Consider the following 13,245-nt stretch of genomic DNA (forward strand, 5'->3'; position numbering starts at 1 on the left):
TCAACAAAAAAAACTTCAAATCCAGACTCCAGCGAGAAACTGTTGAATTGGAATTCATTTTCAAATTGGATACAATTAACTTAGGCTTGAATAGAGACTGGAAGCAGCTAAGTCATTATGCAAGGTAACCTATTTCCCCTTGTCTTTTCCTAACCTCCCCCCCTCCCCCTCCAGACGTTCTTGTTAAACCCTGGATTTGTGCTGGAAATGGCCCAACTTGATCATCATACACATTGTAAGGAGAGTGATCACTTTAGATAAGCTATTGCCAGCAGGAGAGTGGGGTGGGGGGAGGTATTTTTTCATGCTTTGTGTGTATAAAAGATCTTCTACACTTTCCACAGTATGCATCCGATGAAGTGAGCTGTAGCTCATGAAAGCTTATGCTCAAATAAATTGGTTAGTCTCTAAGGTGCCACAAGTACTCCTTTTCTTTTTGCAAATACAGATTAACACGGCTGTTACTCTGAAACTTTTCTCTGAATGTCACTGTAATTGGCAATGAAAGTTGCTAGATTTGTCACTAGTCACTTTAACACTTATTTTCTCACTCAGGAAACCAAAAAGTCACTAAATCTAGTGACAAAATATCTAAGTTGTCAACACCCTTATCTGCAGGCTCACTGGGCATGGAACCTGAGCAAGGTTCAATACCCACAGAGCTTTTGCATTTCTGGGAACGAAAGGGCCCCCAACAGCAGCAGGCCTGGAGCCTCGTCTCTTCCAGATGTGGAATCAGATTCCTCCACCTCCATTGCTTTATAACCCAGGTGGAATGCAGACAAGTAAAAGTTCCCCCAGTGATTCTTCTGGAAGAGGAAGGAACTCTCTGACTGGGGAACTCTTTCAGGAAAAGGACAGGACAACCAAGTGACTCCCAGCCCCTGAGACACAGGAGCACATTAACTGTTCTGAAACAAAGCTCTCATTGACTCAAAAACACCTGCTTTCCAGGCTAATCGGTGGTAGAGGGGGTAGCACGGCCCATGAGAACACCTCCTTATCCTAACTTGACCAAGCAACTTATCTTGGTGATCTAAGCCCCTTGAATACCTGGCCCCTCTCTCACTTCCACACACTTCCACACTTCATGAGAGTTACTGCAGCCTCAACACTTCTCCTATGTGCGGGCTCACAAAACTCAAGATACCTAAAACCAGATACCATGCCAGACTCAGGATTAGCACTCCCCTGTGTAAGAACAAGAAGTCTGTCTGTTCCTTTTATCTTCTGTTATTAACTAAGCAGCTAGTCTCTTAACTGTAAATAGCCCCATAGGTCATTGACTCAACAGTTTGATAAAATCTGCTAAAACCCGGTCATCTTACATGTGGAAAGTGAGGGAGGAACTGAGAACATGTAATATTGTGGAAGTTGCATTTTGATTTCTTTGATTTAGCTTCTATTAATATTTACAGATATAAATCATGTCTCTTTTCTTCCTACTCAAGGCAAATGATAGTAGTTGAACAGTATAAGAGTAATAGCTATCACATCTGTGATAATTCTTCGAGCTTGGGACCAGAAGTCAGAGTGTGAAAAGTAAATATATAAATCACCTGAAGAAATAAAGCACTGGAATTATTAATCATAAATGCAGACTCTGAAAAGGAAAAGTCCTTCCTTGCTTATATTCACCATTAAAAAGAATGTCAGGATATGGACTATAATTGTTTCATGAAGTCATACTTCTAGACTATAAACAACCAGCAATAGCTTGAATATTTTAGGAATATTTGTCATGTGTTTCATTTTATAATCTTTATGTATATTTAAAATGGAAATTCTGTCAAACAAAACCGTAACATGTTTGGTAATGATTCTGAACAGTCATTTAAAAAATATTTAGTTTACATACTTTTTAGATGGTGCAGCCTTACTAATTCCTGGAACTATGAATGTTATGCACCACCTTTATGTTTCATCTTGCCCCATAACAATATAACCTGGTATATATCTTTATATTTTGCATAAGATGTGTTTGCCCAGGGTAGAGGAGGGACTAGATTTTCTAATAGGTACTTTCCATTGCTGATTTATGTGATTCTGTATACACTTGCATCATTGCAAGTCACTGTTTTTTTGGGGGGTTTTCAGGGTTTGTTTTTTTTTAAGGCAAAATGTCATGCTGCTGCTTGAACAAATTTTAATCAACTAGTCTCGCCTTTGAACAGTGGTGGATCTATTTTGAAATGAATGATAAACTAAAAAGGAATGAACAGTCTTGAGTTACAAAACACAAAAACAATTGAAATAAAGTTTTAATTCTATATACTTTACCACAAATGGGGGCTATTTTTAAGATCTTTTCTGTGTTCTGGAAGAGGCTACATCCAGAAGAAGACTTACATGCTATTAAACAAGGTTAAGTTGAAAGAGATGAAATACCTGCTCCAAGACTAAAAGAGTTTAACAAAATAGAATAACCTGAAGGATTTTGGGGTTAGTAGCACTTTGTTTTAAGCCATTTTTATGCCCTTCCTCCAATCAAAGGAGGTGATAGGAATCATTTCAAGGAGATTTACAGCAGCTTTAATGCTTTCCCTTTTGAGCCATTATGTCAAAGGTGAAACTCTTTACACCAGGTAGGCCAGAATAAGGTGATCACAAGAGCCATCTGTCTACTTTATGCCAGTAAAGGATTTTTCCATGCTGGGGGAATACTCAACTGCCCATTTAGAGCAGGTTTAAGGTTCTTTGCACCACTTTGGTTCAACCAGTGTAGCAGAAGGCAGGAAATGGCAGTGCTTACGGTTCAGTTATTGCTCCTATGGTTGTAGGATGGCATGGGGGTGGAACCACGTGAGCAGAAGTGTGTTTACTTATGAAAAGTGCAGTGATTTGTGTAGTGTAGTGATGGTCTCAAGTTGCAGTGGGGGAAGTCTTAGTTGGATATTAGGAAACACTATTTCACTAGGAGGGTGGTGAAGCACTGGAATGGGTTACCTAGGGAGGTGGTGGAATCTCCATCCTTAGAGGTTTTTAAGGCCCAGCTTGACAAAGCCCTGGCTGGGATGATTTAATTGGGGATCGGTCCTGCTTTGAGCAGGGGATTGGACTAGATGACCTCCTGAGGTCTCTTCCAACCCTAATATTCTATGATTTCTGAGGGCAGAGTACGGGATACTTCATATGTGCGGCCAGTGTAGTTAGCTCTCCCTCAAACACAGCCATCCTTGTGCACATGGGTAGGAAGCAGGATCAAGGACCTGTCTTTGTTTCACCCAGCAATACCCCTTCTGTGGCTGCTAGCTGTGTTGGCAGCTGACTGCCCCTTGTCCCCTAATATTCTTCAGAATGTGTCTGTGCCATACGGAGTGGTAAGTGCTCCAGGTGTCCCTCTTCCCATGCAGGTGGAGGCATTGTTTAGTTGGAAGAGAGAGTGATTAAATATCAGAGTTTTAGTTATAGTAGAATAATCATTCCGAGCCTACATACACCATGTGGCGCTCATTCATTTAAAATTAAGTGCTAAAAAGAGGCATTTTAATTATTCCCAGCTCTTACACTGAAATGTTTAATTTTGGTAATAAGGGAGTTTATCACATATCACCTGTTTGGATATTATACTTCAATGACATTTCTATATGCTATAATTAGCATTCATTGAAGCTCTTATATGCTTTTCCAAGCAGTCTGCAGTACCAGTGTAATAATGATAAATTACAGTAAGTGGCAAATGATTATGAATTATTTTAGCATCCATTGTAAAAAAAATTATTAATGTCTTTTAATAGAGCTGGTGAGGATTTTTTTGAGAACATATTTTTTTGTCGGAAAATGCCAATTCATCCAAACTGAAACTTTTCATGCAAATGTATTGGTTTTGACTAAACTTTGACAGGAAAGGTTTCTCAGGTCCTGGAAGGAATTTCTGGTTAGAGAGCGGGAAACCCACCCTAGTACAGCCAAAAGAACAGGGGCTAGAGCACACACCTGGAGTATGGGAGACTCGGACTCAAGTCCCTGCTCTGAATCAGGCAGATCAGGGATTCAAACCTTGGTTTCCCACATCCCAGGTGAATGCCCCAACTGCCAGGCTATTGACTAGTGTTGAGTCAGAGTTTAATTTTTTTTCCACAGAAAATTTGGAAAGGTCTTAGTTTCATTCTCTTGAGAAACAGAATTCTTGTTTTCCAGCCATATTAATAACGTCTATATGGAACCATTTATTAACTCTATTGTAATTTCGCATAAATGAATGTTCATTCTGAGTATTTTAATTCAGGTTGAACTTACTTGCTTAATAGTTCAACAATGCTAGGAAGTTTAACAATGTCATATTTGGGTATTGTAAAATTGAAGTAATTCTGTTGCAAATTTTGAATTTTGCAGCATTTTGACTTCTGATTATGTAAAACTACACGCTTCTTCCTTTGAACAGTAGGTTAAAAGTGGTGGGTACAGAAAATGTTTAGATTGTATATTTTTCCCAAATACACATCATTACCTTTGATTTATGTTAGGTATAAGCACATTTTTGTCATGAAATGGCTTTTGAACTTCAAACACAATGAATCATTATGATTAGCTGCCGGAGGAGATGGCATTACCATATTTATTCCCAGAAATCACAGTGAGTTTATTTTCATTATTTGCACACACTGACAAATTCCATTTCATAGTAGCACCAGAACCCTCTGGCATTGCATTTATGGAAGCTTATTATTCTACATTGTGGTTGGTCAATAATTTTGGTCTTGTGCCCTGTGAAACTAACCAAGACAGCCTTGCTGTAATGCCCCAGCAGCTGCTTGTCTCGTTGCTTAAATTGCCTTTTACCTATTTATCTCAAACTGCTTTTCTCAGGAGATGTCACTCCCTGTGATTCAAGTTTAATCTGGATTTGTCCCAAAATTCTTGCATAGGAAAGCCAAAATACATCTTCTCTTTTTAAATTCTTCTGCAAAATTCTCAGCTGTGTGTCCACAAGCGTGCACACAGTAATCGGTAGTTCCACACGCAAAGGATTGCAAGGCTTTTCATCTCCAGATCTTGTTTCCAAAGCAGACTGCCTTTTTTCTCTCTTAATCCTCTGATTCTCACCCCATTTCTAAGGGTGAGGATTTACTCCCCTTTATAATGTGTTCTGATAGCTGTGAATGCAAAGTGTTCCCTATGTTTGGAGCAGGGACTGTCATTTACACTGTGCAGCATCTAGAACAAGAGGGGCCCTAACATGTTTGGCCTCTAGACACAACTGAAATACAAAAGTCAATAAGTATTATATTTCATTGATACAATTCTTTTAAATATTTGTTTATTTGATGAGCCCCTTTTGAGGAATTGCAGAAGTAAGGTTCATGCTGATTTTATAAACCCTTTCATTGCTTTTGAAGTTGTTGACTCATCTGTGGGATCTGGCGGGCCCACCTGGGATCAATTTATAGTCTTTGTTCATTTATTTTGGGGAAAATCCTTGTGTCAGCTGTTCCTCCACACTGAATGTTCAGATTCAGGTTGTTTAATCTGGCTTGTTGATTTGGGTCAGTAGTTGGATGGGCATTTGTCAGGGAGGATAGAGTGGGAATGTTCTGTTTTGTAGATATTGGTCAAAAATTAATATTAATTGCTTTAATTTTTCATATATACATCAAAATAGTGTCATGATTAAAGTTATATAAATTAAAATATGAAAAGAACACTGCCTATAGTAAACTGCTCTGTTTGAAACCCATCCATCAGTGGTGGGCAACCTGCAGCCTGCGGCTCACGCTGCTTCCCACAGCTCCCATTGGCCGGGAACGGCGAACCGCAGCTACTGGGAGCTCCGGGCGACCGTGCCTTCAGACAGCGAATGTAAACACTGTCTCATGGTCCGCCAGCAGATTACCCTGATGGGCCGCAGTTTGCCCACCACTGCCATAGATAACAAAGAGCCACCATAGGCAAATTTTTGTGTGCAAATGATTTATTCATCAAAAAAAATACAGATTCAGGTTGACTGAAACAATTCATGAATTCAGGTTGACTTCAGTGACTTGTTCTGGTAAGGGGGGGAAGTTCTTAAATGTCTAGGTGGTTTGTTTTGGTATTTTTGAAATGAAATGTTTTGAATTTTCATTTTGGAAAGAGGTTTCATTTTGGAATTTATCTCAGTTTTATAGGAGGGGGAGGGGGGAAATAGGGTTTTTTTTAAGCCTTGGAAACTAAACGAAGTATTTAGTTTGACTCAAAAAAAATTTTTTTTCATTTAGCCAAAATTAATTAGAAAAATTGAAGTGTGTTCTGTGGCTATTATTAGAAGGATTTAATATATTCAGAAGTGTGGCTGAACAGAATACAAGAATTTAATTTCACAAAAATATCTTGAGGTTTTGGAATTTGTTTCCATTCCACATTGGAAGGAGACCCTCTGGATTTTTTTGTGGAAAAAAAGACACACTCCAGAATAGCCAGTAATCCAGTGGTTGGAGCACTCATCTGAGATACGGGAAACCTAGGTTTCAAGTCCCTAGTCTATCAAATTCAAAGTAGGGACTTAAACCTGGATCTCCCTCATCCCATGTGAGTTCCCTAGCCCCTGAGCTATTCTGGACTTTCTGTGATTTTGACCAGTAATTCCATTCTAGATCTAAGAGAGCTTTCTGACAACTGGCATTTTCTGTTTTAAAAACATTTTGTCAACAAAAATCCTGTTGAAACCGTAATTAGGAAATAATGTTTAGTTATGCCAAACACCGGTATGCAGATTAATGTGATATTCTTTATGAATGCCACATCTCTTGCACATGGATGGAATTCATGTTCAGAACATAAGTGGACTTTGTTCCCATTATAAACTTATTTGCTTTCAAATTGCACAAGAAAAACTTCCTGATACTGTTTTAGAAAACTAATAATTTATCAAAGTTTTTTCAAAAATTCAAGAAGAGGATTATCTTGTATAGACAGTATATGCATTCTACTCAAAACTCAACAGACAATAAAGTGTTAGTGTAAATCAGAACAAACTTCACTGAAATACAGAATCAGTTCTATCTATTTTAATGAGATTCCAGGTTGACAGTCTATCCTTCAGAGCACACATCAGCCTTTTATATTTTGGATTTGGTTTAGTTAATTAGTTTTTGTCCAACATCCTTTATACAGAGTGAATTAGAGTTTGTGAATGAGAACAGTATGCAGCTGTAAAGGCAATCAATCAACATAATGCTTAAGCACTAAAATATTTTTGTTTAATGTCAGTTCTTTAAATTTTCATTGTATTACTAATTCTTACGTTTACTGTTATCTCTGAGTAACCTCTTGTACTCACACTTGAAGATTTACGAGAAATATGATGCATGCATTGAATATTTTTCCACTGAGCTTTGACAAATAATAGCCAGCAAGCTTCTAAAGCTTTCCAAATTAAGTAAAATGTATATTGTACATTTAGATAGTGACTTTAATGTAGAAGTCCCAGGCCCTTTACAAACTAGAAACAGTAGTTCAGTGGGTATATGTTAAATTCCAATTATGTTAAAAATTATATTTAAAATTAAATATGAATCATATTTAATTATATATTAAAATACTAGAAATGCTGCAGTGTTAAAGAGAGAGCCTGAGTCTCACAAGCATAATGAAATTATCTTTGCTACACTTTTAAAAGAAGCTTGGAACAGAGGCTTGTCATCCAGAAACTGAGGGACAGCCTCTAGGTAGCAAGCTGTCCGTGAACGCTGGGTCCCTCACATAGCTGGCAAGTACACTGGGAAACTGTTCAAAGGCAATATGTAACTTGAATTAGAAAAGCAATTTTATCTAAGATAGAAGTGTAAAGGCTGAGGTTGTGTATTTATGTTTCTTTTCTGTGTATCTTGCATGTGTTTGCTCTCCCTTGCTATTTCATCTTTGGATCTGTGATTTTTCTATTAAATAATTTTTTTAGATTATTTTTATCCCAAGCAGGTGTCTGTTGGGCAAACTGTGTGGAGTGTGTGTGCCAAAGTAAGCTGGTGTCTGGGGCGCAGAGTTCATGCCTTCAGGGGGTGACAAACCAGAGCAGATTTGTCCGAGTGTCAGGTAGTTAAGAACTCGGGAAGGATGGATTTGGGAAGGCCTGGGACTGGAAATGTGTTGGTGTCACCCTGCAAGGAGTAAGTAGGCTGGTGAAAGCCAGGGTGAGACTTTATGCTTGTGGGCAGGCTACTCATGTCGGTCTGACCCACAGCTGCACAGCACCCGGGCATCCAAGTTTACAGGGGAGGCAGTGACAGAGCCCCTTTCTGGTCTGGATGGTTCCCAAAATGCCAGTTACTTAATCATGGTCTTTAAGTAACTACATGGGGAGAAGATTTCTGATAAATCTCTGATCTGGCAGACAAAAGATAAGAGTCAATGGCTGGAAGTTGAAGCTTGACAAATTCAAACTGGAAATAAGGTTCAAATGTTTAACAGTGAGGAAACTGATGTATTCAATAGTTTGAAACTTTTCCCCATTTACTCATTTTGTATTTTTCCATCTGGCAAAAACTAACATTTTTTTTTTTTTTACGTAGAGCTGAAACTAACATGGCTGTTATTGTTAAGCAACAAACTTAAACAACATTTTATCCTGGAGAAACATCTTGGAGTGATGTCATCTAATGTCAGCGTAACTCTAGGAGATGCTGCTTGTCACTTCACTGCTGCTGCATAGCTAAATAGGCAGAGGGTAAGGGGAGCAGAAAATGCAGCTTTTATAATCGTGGATGTGTGTACGATGTTCCCTATTAAATCGCATTTTTAGAGCCCATTCTAGCAAATCTCTGAGTGCTCTCAACTCCTTTTGATGGTATAGGAGGTTAAATTTTAGATCTAAAACCTATAGACATAAATGTTCGCTTACAATTTTCCCTTTCCTACAGCCTTGAACTTTCAATAAAACAATAAGTATATGGATAATGAAAACATCCAGAGTTACATTAGATAAGATTATTTTTTAAAAAATTAAAGGTTTGTAAGAGAGAAAAACTATTATGGTTTAGGGCAAAAACGAATCTGTAATTCAGTGGGGTAGGGAAAAACTTCCACTGTGGCCAAACTATTCCACAAATGCCCATTTGGGGCTCTTGCATCTTCCTTGGAAGACATGCATTACTGGCCACTATCAGCAACAGGATAATAGATTGGTCCGATATGCTTTGTTAGCTGTGTTCCTATGAGTCTGATTATATCGACCAGCATAGTAGAAAGCCCTTTAATGTTCTGGGATCAGATGTGATGCTTGCCATTTTGGCCAACATGAAGGATTGAACTGAAGACCTCCAGAATTAAAAGCATGAATCTTTACACTTTATGCTAAAGAACTAGACTTGTTGCTTCAGAGCTAATAGAGTCTCATCCTTTAAGGAGCTGGCAGAGAGGGACACAATACATACTGACCAGTGGGTTAGAGTTGTAAAACAGAATTTTAAACACATTCTTATCATTGCACTACTGGGCAATTGAAAGGAGATAGGTATTAAAAAGGACGTTATGTTCTTCTGTTTTTCACAGAAACTGTCTGCATTAGTATTAAATACTATAAAAGTGTTTTGTTTTTTATGCCCCAAAGTTGTCCAAATAAGAAAATAGCATTTGTGTGCAGCTTCCATTAGTTAGCTGGTTGCTGCAAAATGCAAATCAGACTATTATATTTGGGGGTGGCTATCCTGTTTCTGCTGATTTGAATGGCAAAGTTCACTAGACTTCAATGGCAAAGCCCCTTTAAAATACAGTTGATTCTTGCCAGCACATTGCTGAAATTACTTGTGTCAAAATCAGCTGGTAGCACTGTTCAGCTAGAGACCAAACACATTAGTTTGGGCCCAGAATTGTAACAGAAGTGTTAGCGCAATAATCACAACATTCTTTCTGCTCCAGACTGGGTTACAGAGTGTTCTGTGATTGTCCATGTTTTGTCAGTGGCATACATTCCATAACAGCAATGCGCACACACACATTTTATGGCCAGAGTTCTGCAGCTTTGGTGATTTGTTTGATATGTTTTGACTGCTGATCATTAGTAGCACATTGACGTTTTCGGTTACACACTAAAATAATTATCTACCCAATTGCATCATTCCCCATACGGTCCTTCACCAGTAAGAGCCCACTCCTAAAATGGGCAGGGCAGCTGCTGCTTCCTCACTTCCCCTGGCATTCAGTTGGTCTCTGTGTGTTATGAGCACTGGATATTGGATGATTTTTAGGGTTTCAATTACACAATGAAAAGGAGTGTGATGAAGTGCAGTAGGGCTGTGTCTGTGCTGGAGATCTGAATCTGTGGTGAAGCAACAGCTGGGACCGTAGTGATGTAAGTACTTTGGATGTCGTTTTGCTCCATGCCCATGTTTGCACTGAACTGCCCTGTTACACTGATATCTGGGTGTCTATCCCACAGTTCCTGGCACAGCTTCTAGAAGCAATGGCTTGTGGGATATGTAGAAAGTCCTTCTGGGAGTAGCCATAACTCTCTGGAACACTTAAGTCCGTAAGTCCCCAGAAACAGGTGCTATTTCCAAATCCTTTTTCAAAATGGAGGCCAGGCTGAATGCTCAGTTTTTGCTCCTTGCTCAGCATCATGAAAAAAAGCTTCTTCTGGAGCTTTTGAAAAGTGGCCCTGTACTGGGGTTGTGGATGGCGCTGTGCGGTACCTGAACAATGCTTGAGGCAGAGACCAACAGTGCACAGAGTGGTTGTTGCAAGAGTTGTGCACCCACCATTCCTGGAGAAATTAAAATCCAAGCATTACATGAGAACGGTGTCCTCTCCCACAGGGTGTGTTGCTGTCAAGGCTATAGTCCTTATGTTGCATAAGGAACACCCGGTAACAACTGACAGAGATTATTGAATGTAATGTGACATACTTATGTACACACACACACAAAGAGCTAAATCTAACCTATTACTCCATCACTTTCCACTGTCCCCTTTCCCAAGCAATTCAAACTTCACATGTATGTAAGCAGTGTCAGGATGAGCTCCACCCTGACATCTGGTGGTGAGGTGTGGCAAGTTGTGGAAAAGAACTTCAGGGGCCGATCTCATTTGCATAGGCACACCCACCCCGCCTAGAATGAGACCATAGCTGCCCAAATGGTCACTTTGGCTGCTGTGGGATCCCCAGTGTCTCTGTTATTGGGGCAGGAAGAATAAATTGTTATTACCCTGATTATGGGAACTGTGCTTGGAACTGTACGTGGCCTTTTGTTATGATGGAGGGATTCACCATCAACTAAGTAGCACTCGCTAGGCAAGGGTCATGGGTTCCAAAACTCTGTGAATGGAGAGAGGCTGGGGACAAGTATTAATACTTGATGGCATGGGCCCCTTGGTGAGGGCCTTACATGCTAATTGCATTTCCTCCTCTCTCCACTGTGAAATATCAGAGCTAATTTTGATTTCATTAGAAGTCTAGTTATAGGCTGCTGAGCTCACTTTGGGCTGACAGTGCACCAGCACTGGGGCTCCCCTACTACAAGCTGAATTCACCTAAGAGCTGAAATCACTGAGTGTTGTGTTAAGTAGTGGGGGAGCCTGAAGATATATTGTGGAGCAGTTTGCGGGACGGCTGGAGTGCCTTGTGGACAGGCTGGTGAAGCAGTTCGACGCGGAGCAGTTTGTGGATGGCAGGAGCTGCTTGTGGGCCGCGGAGCTGAGCGAAGGAGTTCGTGGGGCAGCTGGCGGAGCGGAGCGCAACTGAGCGAAGGAGTTTGTGGGGCGGCTGGCGGAGTGGAGTGCAGCTATGGAGCTATGGGGCGGTCAGCTTCAGATCATGTAAGGTGCCTCTTACCCCCGTCCCATCTCCACCCAGGTTGGGAGGTAAAGCTCCGCAGATAAACTTTCGAACTCTGGGGCTGCCCTGACCAGGGACAGAGACTTTTGGGTCATTGGACTTTTGGGACTTTGGGTGATTTGGGGTTGCTGGACTCAAGAACCAAAGGGAAAAGGGCATGCCCCAATTTGCTTGGGGTGGGGTTTTTTTGCTCATGGGTTGTGTTATGAATCCTGTTGGTGGTGTTTCCCCAACATAATGCCACATTGTTTCTCTCTGTTATTAAAAGGCTTTTGCTACACTCAGACTATGTGCCTGCGAGAGGGGAAATATTGCCTCTTGGAGGCGCCCAGCGGGGGTGGTATATATTTGTCCCAGGTCACTGGGTGGGGGCTCGAGCCGGTTTGCATTGTGTTATTGGAATGGATCCCCTAGATATTGAACCCGGCCCTTGTTGCTACCAACTCTGATGGGCAGAAGGGTTACATGTATAACTCTTGTCTTTAATACAACCAGTATATTATGCCTCCCTCCCCCCCCCCCGCAAAAAAAATTAGTCTTCCATTTTATTGTTAGCCTTAAACTGTAAACACAAGAATAGTATGAGCCAATCTCAGCCATCACCACCACATACTAACCTTTGGGTGCTAATGTGAAAACATTTTCCTAAATCCCCGACAACAGGTATCTGGCACATGGAAAAACAATAGTGGCACATTTGTTTTTGCTTGTTTAATTTGATATATTACAGAAACGTCATGTCAGTTTTATGTTTTTGTCTTGGGGGTTTTTTTAGTTGACACATTTGGCTGCATATCCATATTTCCTATAAGACAACTCAAATATATGTGAAAATAATGTGCTGAAACTCTGATCCAAAGGAGGGTTATTACTCGAGTTGCAAAGGAACTATATAAATTATATGGCTGTTTATAAGCTGCTCCTTCAGTAGTTTAACAGCTAAAAAATGTAAAGCGCCTGGAAGGAATCTTTTATAACATCCTAAAGGAATTTCTTTGCTTATTTTACTGAAAAAAACAAAACTAAAGTATTAATTACATAAATGTTTGTTTTTATATGCAACACCTTTCACTATGTTTAGTGGTTTTATTTTCTAAAGGACAGGGGCTTCCTTCTCCAATTGGGCTGCTGGGTTTTGATATGTATTGTATAATTATAGAGTAAGTCCTATTAGAAGCCAATTGGTTTAGGTGGTTTTTTTCACAGCTGATGATAACTCTTGTGTAGGATTATTAGACTACATCTGAATTATGAAAATAGATACAGACATAAGTTTTAGAAAAGTGGATGAAGAACAAAATACTAGTAATTAAAATCTACAGTAAATCATCTGAATCTCTTGCCACATTATAATCTACAACTAAATGATCATAACTGAATGATGGTAAACCTGCGACAGCACTAGAAAATATATTTCAGAAGCATGGCACGGTGCAGCTATGTACATGCATTTGTTATATAGGTTATGGTAAGGGAGTCACTAGGCAAATCAGACAGTG

This window comes from Lepidochelys olivacea, assembly GCF_965140295.1.
Source record: "Lepidochelys olivacea isolate rLepOli2 genome assembly, chromosome: 2".
NCBI classification, from domain to species: Eukaryota; Metazoa; Chordata; order Testudines; family Cheloniidae; genus Lepidochelys; species Lepidochelys olivacea.